The sequence below is a fragment of the Zingiber officinale genome, chromosome 8B (genome assembly GCF_018446385.1).
Source record: "Zingiber officinale cultivar Zhangliang chromosome 8B, Zo_v1.1, whole genome shotgun sequence".
NCBI lineage: Eukaryota > Viridiplantae > Streptophyta > Magnoliopsida > Zingiberales > Zingiberaceae > Zingiber > Zingiber officinale.
In genome coordinates, this window is record NC_056001.1 from 27,109,230 (window position 1) to 27,123,380 (window position 14,151).

The window sequence follows — 14,151 nt, forward strand, 5'->3', positions numbered from 1 at the left end:
GTTCGATGAATCAATAAACCCGATAAGTTGGGAAATGATATCACTTATAGTGTGTGTTGTTGATTATAGAAGGAAACTGTGTCCTAGAGATACTAGGTTGATAATGTCCTCAAGAGGAGCTCATAAAGATTGTCATGTTAAACCCTGCAGGTGGACTTAGTCCGACATGATAATAAGGTTGAGTGGTACTACTCTTGGACTTAGATATTAATTAAATGAGTTGTCAGTAACTCACTTAATTAGTGGACATTCGATATCTTAAACACAGGGAGACTAACACACTCATAATAAGAAGGAGCCCAAAAATATAATTTGGGATTGGTGCGGTAGTTCAATGATAGTTCTCTAGTGGAATGAATTATCAATGATAAAATTAAGTTGTGTGTTCGGGGCGAACACGGGATGCTTAATTTTATCGGGAGACCAAAACCAATTCCTCCTCTCGGTCCCTATCGTAGTCTCTTATTTGTAGAGTTCTATACTCACCTATACCCACCTTCTATACCCACCCAATAGGGGCAGGCCAAGCTATCTTGGGAACAAGCTAGGGCGGTGGCCGGCCCTAGCTTGAACCCAAGCTAGTGGGGACCGGCCAAATTAAATTAAAAAGGAATTTTAATTTTAATTTTTATTATGTGGAAGAAATAATTTATTAAAGAGAATTTAAATTAAAATATCTCTCTTATAAAAGATCTACAAAAGATTAAGAAAGAGATTAGATCTCTTTCCTTATTTGTAGATTGGTGAGATATTTTATTTTCTCTTTAAAATTATTCACATGTTGATAAAATTAAAATTATAGAAATTTCCTTTTATCAACCATGAAGAGATTTTTAAAGAGAAATTTTTATTTTTAAAATTTTCGGAAACAAATTAGGAAGTTTTAATTGTTGATTGAAACTTGTCCAATTTGTTCTCCAATGATGTGGCCGGCCAATGTAGGTTTATTTGGGAAATTTTATTTTATTTTTCTCAATTAAATCATGTCAAGGAAATTGAGGAAATTTTATTGTAATTAAATTTCCTAATTTGCCTAGGCCAAGGAATATAAAAGAAGGGGTGAGGGTGCCTTCATGAGACACAACATCTATTATTTCTCTCCCTCTTTTGTTCCTTGGTGTGGCCGGCCATCCTCTCCCTCTCTTCCTCTTGTGGTGGCCGAACCCTTCTCTTCCATTGGAGCTCTTGTGGTGGCCGGATACTACTCGGAGAAGAAGAAGAAGAAGGAGAGAAAGCTAGCATCTCTTGGAGCTTGGTTAGTGTTTTGATTTTCTTCCTTGGTGAAGCTTCCTCTTTGTTGGCCGAACCTAGCTAGGAGGAGAAGAAGGTGATTGGTGGTTTCTCGTCTCGGAAGATCGTTGCCCACACAACGTCCGAGGTTAGAAGAGGAATACGGTAGAAGATCAAGAGGTTTTTCTACAAGGTATAACTAGTAATTTTTCTTTCCGCATCATGCTAGTTATTTATGGAAATAATACCAAATACAAGAGGCTTACGTTCTAGAATTTCGAATATGTTTTTCAAAATTGTGTTCTTTTGTTTTTTCTTTTCCTTGTGATTTGATTGTTCTCTTTGGTTAACCTAAAGTTATTTTAGGAAATTAAATATTATCTTTCTATAAAAGGTTTTGTCTAGTCGGTGGTGGTTGCTCCCATATCCAAGAAGGCCATGTGCCTCGCCACGTCAGTACTGGGAACCAATTATGGAAATTAATATTTAATGGAATTAATAACTTAAGGAGACTTGGGTCGAACGTGTTAAGTTCCGCAGGAGATCCAAGTCAAAACCTAAAAGAACAAATAGATTAAGTTTTGGATCAAACGTGTTAAGTTCCGCAGGCGATCCAAAATTTAATTTAAAAGAACACATGGTAGCTAGGAAAAGGTTCAGACCTTTGTACAAAATTTTTGTACAGTGGAACCTATAGGTTTTCCGAGTAGCAACCAACAACCTTCACCTCTTCTTTTTATTTCTCTTATTTCTTTTTCTTTGATTCTTCTTCTTTTATGTTCTAAAGCAAATAACACCCATATACTTATCTTATAATTTTGTGGGTGTTACATGAAAACAGTTGGGATTGAATCCTGGCCTCTAATAAGTAACTCCTAAACTCTCCTAAGAGGTACTCGCCACCACGATCAGACCGTAGTGTCTTGATACTTTTACCATGACGTTTCTCCACATCAGACTTGTATTCTTTGAATTTATCAAAGCAGTTAGACTTGTGGCGCATCAAGTAAATGTACCCGTATCTCGAATAGTCGTCTATAAAAGAGATAAAATATTTGAAACCACCTCTTGCCTGGATAGTCATAGGTCCACACAAATCAGAATGAACCAATTCCAATACATCTTTAGCTCTATGTCCCTTAGCCTTAAAAGGTTTCTTGGTCATTTTTCCTTCCAAGCAAGACTCACAGGTTGAAAAGTTTTCCACCACCAATGAACCCAAAAGGTCATCGGCTATTAACCTTTAAATCCTACTCAAGTTAATATGACATAGCCTTAGATGCCAAAGATATGTTTGGTTCATTTCCGAAGGTTACTTTATCTTATTAGAATTAGAAGATGTGTTATTAATTTTCATTTGTTGCATATACAAATTGCCAACCAATATACAGATAATCTCCCTATTTTTCTTGACAACCACTTTGTCATCAAAAGAAATAGAATACTCATGCTTAAAAAATTTAGAAACTGAAATCAAGTTCTTTCTAAAACTTGGTACATAAAGATAATTTCTCAAAATCAATATTTTATTCCTATCAAAGGACAAATAAACATCTTCCACTGCAACAGCAACCACTTTTGTAGCATTGCCCATGTAGACGGTGATTTCCCCTTCATGTAGTTGTCGGGTTTCCTGGAACCCCTGCAATGAATTGCAGATATGATCAGTGGATCCTGTATCTACACACCAAGTACTGGTAGATAACACCGCTAAACATGTTTCAATAACTAATGAATAAGATACACCTTCATTGTTCTTGTTTTTGCGAGGGAAGTCTATCAAATGAGACATCATCTTGAGGATATGATCCCTTACGGGTGTACCCTCAGTCATGGTGGTCGTCATTAAGTTTCTCATGGCCTCCTGCCTGACAGCCTGATTCTGGTGTCCGAAGAGTTCCTTGAGATTGAGCATCATGTCATAGGCAGTGTGTAAGGCCTGATGCTGATGTTGCAGTACATTTGACATCGAAGTCAAAATGTAACACCGCGCCATCTCATCTGCCTTGACCTATTTCTTATGTCTCTCTATCTCCTCTTCACTACAATCCTTATCAGGCATGCTAGGACAGACCTCAAGAAGTACGAACTTATATCCTTCAACAGTTAAGATAATGTCTAAGTTTTGTTTCTAATCAATGTGATTGAGACCAGTAAGTTTGTTTTCTTCTAATGTAACAGCTAGGGGATTAAAAGTCATTTGAAATCCTAAGAATCACAAAATATTTGGTCAATACTTTAGAATTTAAAATAATATTGATTCCTTAAATAATATCATTTAAATTCACCAACAGCTCAAAACACCGTGAATTTTGTATGCAACGTTAGTGTGGACGTATAGTCATATACAAATTCAAACATTTGTAAGAGGGGGGTTTACCCATTAATTTTATTATCTTGTCAACCTAACTTTATGATAAATAAAATTAATAGTTGATTTTTCTTCGGTTACACAAATAATAGCAGTGACTCCGATGGGGATGATACTATTAAATGTGCCTAAGTGTATACCATTACTTGATACTTAGTCCATTAAATAGGATTGTGCCCCTTCAGATGGAGAATATCACATAAACCTAAATAATTTCCTATAATCATCCATAAAGGAAGTTTGATCTAGTGAACCGCAAACAAACTCATCCGATGCGGAGGAAGACACTCAAAACCAACGCGCAAGTTTGAATGCATCACTTACAAACCATTAATGGAGACCGTGGAATTTAAATAATTCCTCTCCCACTTAGTTATTTAAAGCGAGGAATTTTAACATGCACACACACACACACACACACAGCACATATAAACAGCATAAAAGGCAATAAATATGAAAAATAATTTTTCAACTATTATGGCCTCATACATAGCTGTCCTCCGTATGCCACTAACCCTAGCCGCCGCCAACGGGTCATGTCATTGTTAGAGTGTATACTGAAAGCCTAAGCTTTTGTAAACATTTATTTTGAATAAAGAATCACATTTGGTCAAATTATCTACATTTAGTTGTAGTTGTTCAAATAATTTATATTGTGGATAACATAGTATGTGGTGCCACATACAGAAGATGATGTTATCAATACCTTATAAATTATAAACAGTAGCTCATGATCAAAATGGAAAGAAACAAACCATTGAAAGGTCATAGTGTAATTAGGAATTAATTTATCTTGACTATATAATTACACTAGTACACTTAGAGTGTATTTAGTAGGACCATTTGAGGTTGTTTCTTTTATACTGACTTTATAAATGAACAAATACCTCAGTTATTATGGAAGTGTGTGCTCTTAATCCTAATATAATAACAAGCACATATATTTGATATTTATTTCTTTAATTTATCAATGGGTGAGATTTAGTTCGATGAATCAATAAGCCCGATAAGTTGGGAAATGATATCACTTATAGTGTGTGTTGTTGATTATAGAAGGAAACTGTGTCCTAGTAATCTAGGTTGATAATGTCCCCAAGATGAGCTCATAAAGATTGTCATGTTAAATCCTACAGGTGGATTTAGTCCGACATGACGATAAGGTTGAGTGGTACTATTCTTGGATTAAGATATTGATTAAATGAGTTGTCAGTAACTCACTTAATTAGTGGATATTTGACATCTTAAACACAGGGAGACTAACACACTCATAATAAGAAGGAGCCCAAAAATGTAATTTGGGATTGGTGCGGTAGTTCAATAATAGTTCTCTAGTGGAATGAATTATTATTGATAAAATTAAGTTGTGTGTTCGGGGCGAACAAGGGATGCTTAATTTTATCGGGAGACCAAAACCAATTCCTCCTCTCGGTCCCTATCGTAGCCTCTTATTTATAGAGTACTATACCCACCTATACCCACCTTCTATACCCACCTAAAGGGGGCCGACCAAGCTAGCTTGGGAATCAAGCTAGGACGGGCCGAAGCTAGTTTAATGGGAGAGCGGCCCTAGCTTGAACCCAAGCTAGAAGGGGCCGGACATAATAAAATTAAAAAGATTTTAAATTTTAATTTTTATTATGTGGAAGATATAATTTATTAAAGAGAATTAAAATTAAAATATCTCTCTTAAAAAGATCTACAAAAGATTAAAGAAAGAGATTAGATCTCTTTCCTTATTTGTAGATTGGAAAGATATTTTATTTTCTCTTTGAAAATTATTCATATGTTGAAAAATTAAAATTATAGAAATTTCTTTTTATCAACCATGAAAGGATTTTTGAAGAGAAATTTTATTTTTTAAAATTTCCGGAAACAAATTAGGAAGTTTTAATTTGTTGATTGAAACTTGTCTAATTTGTCTCTCTATGATGTGGCCGGCCATTGTAAGTTTAATTGGGAAATTTTATTTTATTTTTCTCAATTAATTCATGTCAAGGAAAATTAAGAAAATTTTATTGTAATTAAATTTCCTAATTTACCAAGGCTAAGGAATATAAAAGAGGGGGTTGGGATGCCTTCATGAGGTACAACCTTTATTATTTTTTTCCCTCTTTTATTCCTTAGTGTGGCCGGCCATCCTCTTCCTCTCTTCCTCTTTGTGGTGGCCGAAACCTCTCTCTTGGATTGGAGCTCTTGTGGTGGCCGGATACTACTTGGAGAAGAAGAAGAAGAAGGAGAGAAAGCTTGCATCCCTTGGAGCTTGGTTGGTGATTTTCTTCATCCTTGGTAAAGCTTTTGTTTTGGCCGAACCTAGCTTGGAGGAGAAGAAGGTGCTTTGGTGATTTCTCATCTCGGAAGATCGTTGCTCACACAACGTCCGAGGTTAGAAGAGGAATACGGTAGAAGATCAAGAGGTCTTTCTAAAAGGTATAACTAGTAATTTTTCCTTTCCGCATCATACTAGTTATTTTTGGAAATAAATACCAAATACAAGAGGCTTACGATTCTAGTATTTCGAATATGTTTTTCAATGTTGTGTTCTTTTATTTTTTCTTTTCCTTGTGATTTGATTGTTCTTTTCAGTTAACCTAAAGTTATTTTAGGAAATTAAATATTAGCTTTCCTTAAAAGGTTTTGTCTAGTCGGTGGTGGTTGCTCCCATATCCAAGAAGGTCATGTGCCTCGCCACGTCAGTACTGGGAACCAATTATGGAAATTAATATTTAATGGAATTAATAACTTAGGTGATTTGGATCGAACGTGTTAAGTTCCGCAGGAGATCCAAGTCTAAACCTAAAAGAACAAATAAATTAAGTTTTGGATCAAACGTGTTAAGTTCCGCAGGCGATCCAAAATTTAATTTAAAAGAACACATGGTAGCTAGGAAAAGGTTCAGACCTTTGTACAAAATTTTTGTACAGTGGAACCTCTAGGTTTTTCGAGTAGCAACCAACAATCATCGTGTCTATCTTGCTTCCTTTTCCTCTGCACCTCTGGTCCTCAAATAGTACCACGCCTCACAAGGATACGATCCACGATAAAATAAAATTTTACATTTATCGATCCTATATTCCACAAGGGAATGTACCTGCAATCTAGATCGAACAGAATGTAAAATCCTAAAAACTAATATAGCTCCTGCTGTATTTAATAATTACAATCATGCACACACATAAAATGCCCTCGACATGCCTGAGGGTCCAATCACACACAAACATAATAGGATCATAATAGTTGGAACTAGGATGCCTGCAACCACAGAGTTAATCTATTTGTACATCCTATTATTATTCTTCCTAAATTTATGTATGAAAAGTGCATAATTTAACTGAAAACCAAACACACAGATGCAGAAAATTAGCTCTGATATCAATTGTTGGATGCTACTTGAAATTTCGTTTTGCTTCCCTTGTACAAAAAATTTGTACAAGCACAGAACTTTCCTAACAACCTATGTGTTCCTCATGAGTTAAACTTGAATTGGAAACGGAACTTAACATTTTTACTTCAAGTTCAACTCATATGTTCTTCAGTAGTTAAAACTTGGATTGCAAGCGATACTTAACATTATTAATCCAAGTTCATCCCATGTTACAGAAGCTGATTAAATATCCATTTCATGGATTGACTTCCAAGTTAAACATGGCGAGACACTTGACCTTCTTGGGTATGGGATCATCCATCACTTCCTAGACAAAGTCTTTCAAAGAAATTGGATATTTAAACTTCTTATAGTAACCCTAGGTTTAACTACAAAGACCTCAATAGAAGCATAAGATCAAAACACTAAATCGAAACACAAAAAATGAAACACGAAATTGCTAGCCTCTTGTGTTGGTATTTCAGGATCCATACAAAGAAAAACTAAACTAGTACACCGCGAAAATAAATAACTAGTTATACCTTTCTTTGTATCTTAAAAGACCTCTTGATTTTTTGTTGTATTCCTCTCCTCTTCTTGGACATAGTCTGGGCGACAATCTGCTAAGACGAAGACACCCGACCTTCTTCTTTTCCAAGCTTTCGGCCACCAAAGAATACAAAGTGAAGAGACCTCCTCCTCCTCCTTCTTCTTCTCCTCCAAGCAACCGTCTACCAAGGTAGAGTCTTCTCCAAAGGGGCGCCGGCCCTAATGAAGAAGAAAGGATGGATGCCGCCGACCTTTAGGGAAAGAAGACAATAGAAGGAGATAGAAGAAGGGCCGACCACACAAGAGAATAAAAGAGGAGCCTTAGGTTGTGTTTTTTTAGAGAGCATCCCCTGCTCCTCTTTTATAATCTTTGCTAGCAGCTAATAAGGAAAGTTTTTAATAAAATTTCCTTTTATTTGTTATTGTAGATGGTTACAAAAAAGGAAAGATTTTAACAAAATTAAAATCTCTCTTTTAAACCATTGTAAATAGCTATAAAAAAGGAAAGATTTTAATAAAATTAAAATATCTCTTTTAACCATGATAAATAACTACAAAAAAAGAAAGATTTTAACAAAATTAAAACCCCTCTTTTAACAATTGTAGAAAGGTATAAAAGAAAAGATTTTTAAAAAATTATATTTTCAACAAAACTTCCTTTTCTCTTCTTGTATGGCCGGCCCCATGCTTGGGCACTAAGCATGGCTTGGCCGACCCCACATCTTGGGCACCAAGAGAGCTTGGTCGGCCCCTTGCTTGGGCACCAAGCAAGGATGTGGCCGACCCCTCATTTGGGTAAGAAGGAAAATCAAAACGGGTGAACGCGAGGCTTTATAGAGGCTACAGCAGGGACCGAGAGGAGGAATTAGTTTTGACCTCCCGATGAGCTTGAGCTTCCTGTGTTCGACCCGAACACCCAGCTTAAGTTCATCAATAATAACTCATACCACTAAAGAATTATTATTGAACTACCGCACCAATCCCATATTACAATATGGACTCTTTCTTATTATGAATGCATTAATTTTCCCGTATTTAAGATTTCGAATGCACATTAATTAAATGAGTTACTGACAACTCACTTAATTAATATCTAGCTCCAAAAGTAGTACCATTCAACTTCATTGTCATGTCGGACTAAGTTCACCTGCAGGGTTTACATGACAATCCTTATGAACTCCTGAAGGGGACATCATCAACCTAGATAACTAGGGCACAGTTTCCTTTTATAATCAACAACACACCATATAAATAATATTATTTCCCAATTTATCGAATATATCTCATCCATTGATAAATTAAAGAAATAAATACTAAGTATATGTGCTTGTTATTATGTCGGGATTAAGTGTACGCGCATCCATAATAACAGAGGTTATGTTCTTTTATGCAGTTAATATAAAAAGAAACAACCTCAAATGGTCATGCTCAATACACACATAGTGTACTAGTGTAATTTTATAGTCAAGATAAACTAATACCAAATTACACTACAACCATTCTAATAGTTTGTTTCAATCCATCTTGGTTGTGAGCTACTATTTATAATTTATAAGGAACTGATAACATGATCTTCTGTGTGACACCACACACCATATTATCTACAATATAAATTAAATAAACAACTGCATTTTACTAAATGCAGACATTTGATCAATATAATTTTCATTTCAAAATAAATGTTCATATAAAAAATTAGACTTTTAATATACATCCTAACAGACACCTCTAGAGACTAACCTCTATAACCAGAATGATACGTCGAAACCTCTCTAGAGTTCTGTGAGTATATGTCATCAGTGACACAAAGAACGAATTCAATTATCTGACCTTAGTTCTCCAAAGCTCGTCTCCAAGCTCCCTACTTTGAGCTCCCTGAGCCCTCCTCTTCAAGCTCTCCCTTCTAAGCTCGATAGGGCCTCTCAAAACAACCACTACTACCTATATATGCGGTCATTGGCCACAAATAGGCATGATCCATGATCTCTACACTGTCCTCAAAATTATTATTTTCTAAATTAATGGCTAGTAACAATTGATATTAATGAAGACGACTAGAATCAATGGTCAACAAACCAGGACTACTAGCAAAAATAGTTGAACGATTTTTTATATATCCTGGTCATGATTGTCACATGTATTTACCAATATTATGTATATAAATATTAAGATATGTTACTCGATACTCTTTGCTTACTTTAGTAACTTAAGCATAAGAGGAGTTTTGTTAAAGTTCTCCAACACCCTCTAACATTTTCTTTATTTAATGTGGGCAGGTCCCTGGGCTAGCGATAAAATATTTAAATCATTATTTAGGTATTTATAGTTCGATTCTTAGTTATAACTTATTTATAAGAATTTTTTTTTCAAATGAGATATATAATCAAAAGATACCAAACTTTTAAATTATTAATCACACGTATTTCTTGATTTATTTTAATCATCGATGAAAATTTTTATAAAATTAGATCAATTTATGTCAAAATTAATCAATAAAGTTAATTAGATTTTTTTTTTTAACGTGCGCTGGTAAAATCACACAATACAGCTTAGACAGGTTGTCGGTCAGATTACGTCACCCTTAGTATGTCCTACCTCAACAATTAATACACCCTTAAATCCTTTTTGAATCGGTACATTTCTTTCCACTCATTAAAATGATGACTATCCTTGAAACACAAGATAAAAATTCGAATTTAAACGGGATCCTTAAAATTTAATATGATGTTAATAGTGAATTATTTTACTATATAAACTAATAGGTATACAAAATTCAATAATTTATTGTGTTCATTCCAAAACAATTTTATATAAAAGTAGAATGGGCATTGTATCTATCTATGGGATTAGTTGCATAATTATTGAATAAAAGATTGTACTATTATAATAGCTTTTTCGGTTGATTATTATCTCTAATGAGTAGGTTTAATTATAAGTTATATATATAAGTACAAACTAAATCTATTAAAATGATCTAACTTAGGGGGTGTTTGGTTCTTTCCTAAGAATAGGAATCTGAATGTGAATCATTGTATTATAGAATGGGAATGAGTATGAGCATGGATATCACTCTTAAAAGTAATGTTTGGTTTAGTTACATATTTTCTATCGGAATAAATCAAAAAAAAAATTTTACCTTTAAAGGAAAATAAGATAAAAAATTAGATGTGAGAGAAAAATATGATAAAAGAGAAAGTATGATGAGAGAGAAAGTATGATGAGAAAGAATGAAAAGAGAGAAAGTGTGATGAGAGAAAATGAGAAAAGAGAGTGTAATAGGAGAGATCATGATGAGAGAAGATGAGACAGAAAATATGATGTGAGAGAAAGTATGATGGGAGAGGATGAAGAGAGAGAAAATGTAATGAGAAAAAATGAGGAGAGCGAGTGTGATGAGAGAGATTGAGGAGAGAGAAAGTATGGTGAGAGAAAAAGTCTGATGAGAGAGAAAGTATGATGAAAAAAAAAAGAACAATGAGTGTGATGGGAGAGATTGAGGAGAGAGAAAATATGATAAAAGAGAAAGTATGATGAGAGAGAAAGTGTGTTGAGGAAAAAAAAGAAGGGAGTGTGCATGACAAGAGAGAATGAGGAGAGAGAAAATGTGATGAGAGCAAAAGTGTGATGAGAAAAAAAAAGAGTGTGATGGGAGAGATTGAGGAGAGAGAAAGTATGATGAAAAAGAAAGTATGATGAGAAAAAAAGAAGCAAGAGAGTGCAATGGAAGAGATTGAGGAGAGAGAAAGTATGATGAGAGAGAAAGCGTAATGAGAAAAAAGAGGAAAGAGAGTGTCATAAGAGAGATTAAGTAGAGAGAAAGTGTGTGATAAAATGATGAGAGAGAAAATATGATGAGAGAGAATAAGGAGAGAGAAGTGATATGAAAGAAAAAATAAATAAATATATTTTGATATTTGATATTAAGGGAGAAAATTTTAGTTTTAGGTTAAGGATATTTTTGGAATATGGAAATATTTTGATTGATGAAAATAGGGTAATGACTCATTAAATGGGAAGTACATGAGAATGAGTTATTACCCAATTTCAAGGATTCATTCCCTTATTTGTATTCCTATTCTTATAATCCAAACATTAACAATGACAATCAATGATTCTCATTCTCATTCCCCACTTCTATTCCCCTAAATCAAACATCCCCTTAAATTTATTGAGTTTCGATTGTTGGATACAGATTTTATATATGTAGAATCTATAGTCCCGTATCTATTATTTATATGATGATAATAAATGTTCAGTATATATATAGACTTATAGTCCCGCATCTATTATTATCTATGGGTTGATAATAGATATCCATTATATATAAAGTTTGTCTCTAAAGGTTTAAGGGAAAAAAAACCCCTAAGCTCCTTGGAAGACTTTTCTTTTCTTTCCGCTGCATCTTCTTCCACAGGGATTATTTCTGGACGACGCTAAAGATAAGAATTACTCTTCAATCAGGTTCCTTGTCATATTTGTTTATGCTTTATATTATTATGTCATGTTCTTGATCTATATTAAAATTAGATTTTTCTTGTTCTTGTATTTTCTATATGTGAGTTCTTTATGTTTTTAGAATTTATGTGGCTTAGGTTTTACAAGAACTATCAATTGGTATCAGAGCTAAGTTTCTGTTTCATCATTTTTATTGGAAGTAAAGTATAAATTTTTCATCGATTTATTGTTTGTATACTAGATAAGTTTTCTTAGTTAATATAAATTTTTTATTATAAAAAATTATATAAGAAAAAATTAGGATAGACTTATTTTTCGAATTTTTTATGTTTCTGAGAAGAATACGAAGAATATCGAAAAACGTCATTATTTAATTTAATTTTAAGTAAAATTATAATAATTCAATTGATTGTTTTAGCCAAGTAACCGATTTCTAAGTCTAAATTTTTTTAACAGAAATGATTGAAAATTTTAATCTATAAGCAATCTTAAACTCACATGAATGGGTAATCGATTAAAATTTTTTCTTAATCAATTGAATGTTGGTTTTTTCATCGATTAAGTTCTGGTTTTAATCGATAAAGTTTTTTTTAATCGATTGAATGATTTCGTGAAACAGTATACTGTTCCATGCATGTAATAGTATTTCATGTGAATGAATTAAAAAAATTACAATCTACTGTTTCAACGTGAAACAGTGTACAGACAAGTTTTTTAGTAATTATGTATGAATAATTAAATTAATTGAATCATCATCAATCTTAATAGATTAAAGTTTATTTTAATCGATTGAAATAATTGATTGGATCATACTAATCAATTTCTATAAATTATTAATTGATTAATAAATCTAATTTTATGTAATTAAGATTGATTAAATAATTTTTATTTAAATCAAGTTTTTAGAATATTCTTGAGTCTATCTACCCAACGTGTTACTAAGTTAAACTAATGTATCGGCCCAAAGAAAGATACCTTAGGTATGTTTAGTACATTTTATGTTAGTAGTGTGTTGGGATGTATACTATACGCCTAATTTTTGTATGAACATCTGTTTTGAAATATTTTGAAATGAAAATCACTTTGATCAAATGTCTGCATTTTATATTTATATGCGTGCCAATTCAATTATCCATTTAATTTATATTGTAGATAACATGATGTGTGGTGCCACACAGAAGTTCATGTTATCGGTTCCTTATAAATTATAAATAGTAGCTTACAACCAAGATGAATTGGGACAAGCCATTGGAACAGTTGTAGTATAATTTGGTATTAGTCTATTTTGATTATAAAATTACACTAGTACACTATGTGTGTATTGAGCAGGACCGTTTGAGGTTGTTCGATTTGTACTGACTACATAAAAGAACAGAACTTCTATTATTATGGATGTGCATCCTCTTAATCCCTATATAATAACAAGCATGTATACTTAGTATTTTATTTCTTTAACTTATCAATGAGTGCGATTTATTCGTTAAATCAATAAGTCTGATGAGTTGGAAGAGTATTATTTATATGGTGTGTTGTTGATTATAGAAGGAATTTATGTCCTAATTATTTAGGCTGATGATGTCCCCATGAGGAGCTCATAAGGATTATCATGTAAACCCTGCAGGTGGACTTAGTCCGACATGATAATAAAGTTGAGTGATACTACTCTTGGAATCAGATGTTAATTAATTGAGTTGTCAGTAACTCATTTAATTAACGGACATACGATATCTTAAACACGGGGAGATTAATGTACTCATGATAAGAAGGAGCCCATATTGTAATATGAGATTGATGCGGTAGTTCAATAATAACCCTTTAGTGGTATGAGTTATTATTGATGGACTTGGGTTGGGTGTTCGGGTCGAACACAAGAAGCCCAAGTCCATCAGGAGGTCTAAACCAATTCCTCCTCTAGGTCCCTGTTGTAGCCTCTATATAAAGTCTCGCATCCACCCATTCATAACTTGGTTTGGTTTAACTTGGTTTGGTTTAACTTGCCTTGATTTAACTTTGTTATAAAAAGGGAGATTTTTTCTAAATAGAATTCTATTATTTTTCTTTCTTTATAACCGACGGCATGCCTATAAAAAGGAGTAGGTGGTGACTCCTAAAACCTAATTTTTTCTCTTTTCCTCCTTGTGGTCGGCGCCCCTCCCTTTCCTCCTCACCTAGGGCCGGTGCCCCT